Raw genomic sequence first — 6,000 nt, forward strand, 5'->3', positions numbered from 1 at the left:
AACACTCACCAACACCTTGTGCCATAGCAAAGGAAGGGAAGGAAAGTGCTTGGACGTGCTTGTTGTCCAACTGGGATCATTGGAGCATTTAGGTGTTTTCTTTCTTTTGTTTCCAATGTTTAAATTCATTTTCTTTCGTTTTGTTGTGAATATGAGTGGCTAAACCCCTCTTAGCTAGGGGTGATTTCAAAGCCATGATTATGTGTGTAATATGATTTGATAAATTCCAGTTATGAACTCTTGAATCGTGAATGCAATGGGCTTAACTATTTGATTTATAACTTATTTGTATTTGTTGATTAAGGGTCGACACTTAATTGGCACGCATAAATCCGATGCTAGAATATAAGAAAGTTTCATATAATCGTTACAAACTTATATTCATAAGTAGTAGAGGTTGCTTATAAACGATCGCGTTAAGTTTAATTCTAGCATGAGTGACATGATGTCGTAGTTGCAAGTGCTTTGTCAATGCTTATGATTTTCATTAAACGTAATGATCTTTGATTGTATCTCTATTATGATGTCATGTAGGGAACTTTTGAAGAATGTTTTGGGTTGTCGAATGATGTCATCCAATCCAATAAAACAAGGAAAATCTGAGGGTTAACTAGTGATGTCACAGTTAATTTGAGGCATTGTCGTTCATAATTCAATGAAGTAGTAACTGGAAATCGAGTTATTTGCATACATGTCATGTGTGGAGAAAAAACCTCTAGCTATCCCATCCATCATCTTATTTCTCACATTCATTTTACAATCTGTCTAGTTTTTTCATACTTGTTTGTTTGTTACAACTTCATCCAAATCAAAACCCCCCTTTTAGTTTCTTGTTTCAAAATGTTTCAAATCTGTTTTAGTTTATGTTTTTAAGTTTTTTGATTCAAGTAAAAGTCATTCCTAGTGTCTAGTTTAAGCCTTGTGAGTCTTGTTAAGTGTTTTTAAGTTTAGTTTTATGTTTTTGAGTCAGTTTAGAGGTTATTAGCAAGACCTCCTAATCCCGGTCCAGAACGATCCCTACTTATACTTATACTACAATTGTCAAAAGAGAGTTAAATTTGTGTGTTAAGTTAATTTTCGCATCAAAATGCACCACAAAATAGTAAGAGTGAGTGCTTTATATATATGGCCACCAATTGCAAATAGTGTGCAACAAGCGGTGTCCTATAAGCATAATTCTAGTAGTGAATTATTATCTGCAAACGGATTTCCTTTTGGCTTCGATGAAGAAGAACTCGTCATATTGTTGGAGAAGCAGAGCAAAAGCTCGTAAAATAATTAGAGCGGGAGCTAGTTGGAGAGTGGGGGATGGTGCGACCATTAAAGTGTGGGGTTATAGTTGGTTACCAAGGAAAAATTTCTTCGAAGTGCTGAATCCTATCCCGTGGGAATGAATCAATTGGATACGGTGAATAAATTGATTTCAGTGAAGGGGGGAGTTAGGTGGAATTTGATCTTATACACGACTTATTTTGGAAGAAGAAGCTCTTTCGATTCAAAGCATACCCCTTAGTATGTTGCAACCACCGGTTCGCTTGATTTGGAATGCTTAACCAAATGGGAAATTCACAACGAAAAGTGCCTATCACTTAGCAAGATTCGTGGGTGAGGTAAGTGGACAAGAAAGTGGCGGCTCCTCAATTTCCATAGAGGTTAAATTCTTATGGAAAGCTTTGTGGAGGGCTCGGCTGCCGGAGAAAGTGAAGATTTGTGTTTGGCGGATTTGCTAGATAAGTACCAACTCAGGATAATTTAAGAAAGAAGAAAATCACCATGGATGAAATGTGCATGTTTTGTGATGGAGAAACGGAAACCTTAGTACACTTATTGAGAAACTGTCTGCGAGGGGCATCGATTTGGTTGTCAAGCCCATTAGGGATCCGTAGTCTGACGATCACACAGGAGCGTATAATGGATTGGATGGCAAGACTTGCAGGTGAGTTGTCAAGAGATAGTTTCGATCTTCTCCTCGAATATGTAGAAAGAATGGAACTCATTTTTGTGGCAAGGAAAGGTGCTTGAACCAACGGAATTAAATGTCAGGGCAATTAGTTGACTAAAGGAATTCCAACAGTGGCATGGAAAAAAGGAAAAACGAAGCACCAAAGTTTCACAAAAATGGAAGATGCCGGACGATGGGTGGTTTACATGTTATTTTGATGCGGCATGGGATAAGAAAAGGGGCGTCGGTGGGGTTGGGGTGGTGATCGAGGACAATAGGGGTGCATTTGTGGCAGCCTTGTCGACTAGGCATGATGCCATATCTTCCCCACTAACACCTACAAGCCATTATTTTTAAGGGTAATGCGCTGCTTGTCATAGAAGCCCTCAAACATGATGGTCAGGATGATTTTTTGCCATTTAGAAATATATTACATGACACCAGAACAATGATTAAATCGTTGCCCCAGTGGAGGATTAAATTCAGTGAATGTGAAACGAATAAGTCGTGCATAGGCTAGCACGGATGAGTTTGAATTGCATATATCCTATTCTTGAAAAACCTCGTGATGTAATTTTGGACCTTCTCTTTGAGAATAGTAACTCTTAATTTATTTGGTACGGGACACTCTTTTTCCCTTAGACTGGGTTGAAATCCCTGCAAGGTTTTTATCGAGGTCCTTTGTATGCACCATATCCTCATCAATTTGGACGTATTTATCCAATTAATGAATATCGTACCGATTTCTTAAAAATAGTGCTAAATCACAACCAATACTACTCATTTGTATAACATCACCACGTTATTTATTTCTTTCACATTATTTATTTCTTTTTGGTTGAGGTTGAGGTCAACATGAACACGGAACACACACGCATTCCTTGTATGGATGCTTTCCCCAAATGCTTTTAGGCTTTAAGCATAATTATTACTTGGTAACTAAGATTTGTGTTTTGCCATTTCTATATGAAATCTCAATAGCACGTTCATAGCGCGTGAAATTCAATTTTGTTTGCAACACGAAATGACTCAAACACCTTGTTTCTTGTGTTTACTTATTTCATGGACATTTCATAACTTTCTAAAATTAGAAAGGAAAACATTATGTATTAAAATATAGTAGAAAGTTATGAAATCATAAACACAAGTGTGCACATTGGAGAGGATTGGATACATACAAATAAAATTGCATTGTGCTAACGAGTATATAAATTTCATAAAGCATATGTTTTTTTTTTTCTTTTCAACTGAGATTCTCACAAAAATCGCCTATGAGGATAAATAAATGAACACAATGCAACATTACAGAGCAAGCTCCCTTACGACTCCTGCAATACCGAAGCATCACTAATCTAGCCACAAGGGCACTAAAAGAAAGGTAAGCAGAGTTAAGTTATGCCTAACCTTGATTTACATTCCTCGATGGACATGGCAGCTCATCCTTTGGCAAAACCAAAACCAAAGAGGGAGATGAGAAATTTGGTGTGAATTGTAGTATATTGGATAATTTACAGAATAGTACAAATCTCCTTATAAGGAGGACTTAGTAATGAGAATACAATGTCAAATATCCTAGAAATCTGCTATTAACCAAATATGGTCCCTAAACTATAGCTATGCAATCTTTGATAGAGATAATCACAATATCAATTACAATGAATAGCATCAAACCAAATAAGAAAGTATCTCGACACACCCCCCCCCCCCCAAGTTGGAGAATGGATATCGTACACTCCCAACTTGTCAAGTAGTTTGTGCAAAGTAACCTTTCCCACGGGATTTGTAAACAAGTCTACCAATTGTGAACTTGTCGACGTATAAGCAGTGGAAACCAATCCAATATTAAGATGTTGCCGTACAAGATGACAATCCAATTCTATGTGCTTTGTCCGTTCGTGAAAAACAAGATTATTGGCGATGTGTAATGTTGATTGGTTGTCACAATATAATTTAGCTGATCCTGGATGCTCAACACCTAAATCGTTAAGGGCATATTGAAGCCATTTGAGTTCACAACAAGTATCTGCCATGGCCCAATATTTTGCTTCGGCAGATGAACACACCACAGTGTTCTACTTCTTTGCTTTCCATGAAATTAATGAGTTTCCAAGGAATGTACAATACCCTGTTGCTGAGTGTCTAGTGGTGGGACAAAACAAACCTTGTCCTAGGGATGATTTGATATATCATAGAACACGCAAAGCTGCTTCCAGGTGTGGCTGGTGTGGTTGTTGTATGAATCGGCTTAGTATGTGCATAGCGAATATGATGTCAAGTCGTGTGACCGTAGGATATATGAGTTGACCCACTAGCCGAAGGTATCTAGCGGGGTCTCGTAGAAGTTTTCCTTCATCTGGTATGAGTCTCAATGTTTGCTCCATGGGAAAAGGTGAAGGTCAAGCTCCTAATAATCCAACATCACCAATTACCTCAAGAGCATTCTTTTGTTGAGAAACAAATATGCCTTTCTTTGACCTAGCAACTTCGATTCCCAAGAAGAATTTCAGAGGTCCCAAGTCCTTAATACGAAAGTGACGGTTGAGAAAATCTTTTAGTGCTTGGATAGCTTACAATTCATCCCCTGTAATAACAATATCATCAACATATATCAAAATGGCAGTGAAAGATTTGTTTCAGGACCTTGTGAATAAGGAGTAATCCGCCAAATATTGTACAAAACCAACTTCGCTGAGAGCAATGGTCAATTTTGCAAATCAATTGTGAGATGCCTGCTTCAAACCATATAGTGACTTTTGAAGCCAACATACCATGTTCGCCCCCTGTCGGCTGAATCCGGGATTAAGTGTCATATAAACCTCCTCATCCAAGTCACCGTGAAGAAAGGCATTTTGAACGTTAAGTTGGTGTAGGGACCAATTACAGGTAGCTACAATAGCCAGTAAACATCTGAAAGTAATGAGTTTGGCAATGGGAGATAAGGTCTCCGTATAATCGAGTCCTTCCTTCTGAGTGTAGCCTTTAGCCACAAGACGAGCCTTATACTGTTCAACCGTCCCATCGGAATTGTATTTCACTTTGTACACCCATTTACATCCAATGGGCTTCTTTCTTACAGATAAAGAGGTAAGTTTCCAAGTTTTATTTTGCTCATGGGCCTGAATTTCTTTAGCCATGGCTGCACACCAAAGAAGGTCAGTGGAAGCCTAAGCATAGGTAGTAGGCTCAATAATTTTAGAAATGGTGGCAACAAATGACTGGTGAGAAAAAGATAAATTATGATAAGAAATACAATGAGAAATAAGATATCTAGTACCCTTACCTGGTGTAGAGGAAGAAGGCGATTCTCCTAAAGTAGAAAACACGGCGACATTGTAGTGGTAGTCTTGAAGAAGGACAGAAGGTTTTGGAATGCAACTGGATCTTCTGAGTGGAAGAAAAGAAGGGAGTGAGGTAATGGAGGGTGGCTTAGGAAGGGAGATAGTAGTGTCATTGTTAGGATCAAAATTTGGAGTAATGGTGGTTAGGTTTGGGTTTTCAGTAGTGACGTGCATAGGAGATTAATTTGGGGGTTCTGATGATGATGGCAAAAGAATATGTGGATGATCAGACGACAGGTCATCTAGTGGGGATGGAAATGGGCTATTTGGTGGTGAAGAAATTTGTTGTTGGTTAAGGCCCACAGTGGGTTTGTGTGGGCTTATAGGTGAAGCGGTGGAATGTGGGTCAGTGAAGTCTAGGCTAATAGATGGTGGAATTGGTGAGCTGATGGATTTTGGGTGAATGAGCCTAATTGGTGAAGGTTAAGAAGGAAAGGTGTCGTAGTGGAATTTGGAGAGGTGAACAAAAAAAGGTTTTCATGAAATACCACATCTCTATTAGTAAAAAAATTTTGAGCTTCAATATCATATAGATAGTATGCTTTTTGCCCGAAAAGGTACCCAACAAAAACAGATTTACGAGCTCGTTGATCAAATTTGGTGTTGGGTTGAAGATTGGTGGCATAACATAACCAAAAATGCGGAGATGGGTATATGTGGGTGGTTGATTAAAAAGCAGTTCATATGGGGTTTTCCCATCAAGAACCGAATTTGGCAAGT

Source organism: Malus sylvestris, chromosome 6 (assembly GCF_916048215.2).
Source record: "Malus sylvestris chromosome 6, drMalSylv7.2, whole genome shotgun sequence".
Classification (NCBI taxonomy): domain Eukaryota; kingdom Viridiplantae; phylum Streptophyta; class Magnoliopsida; order Rosales; family Rosaceae; genus Malus; species Malus sylvestris.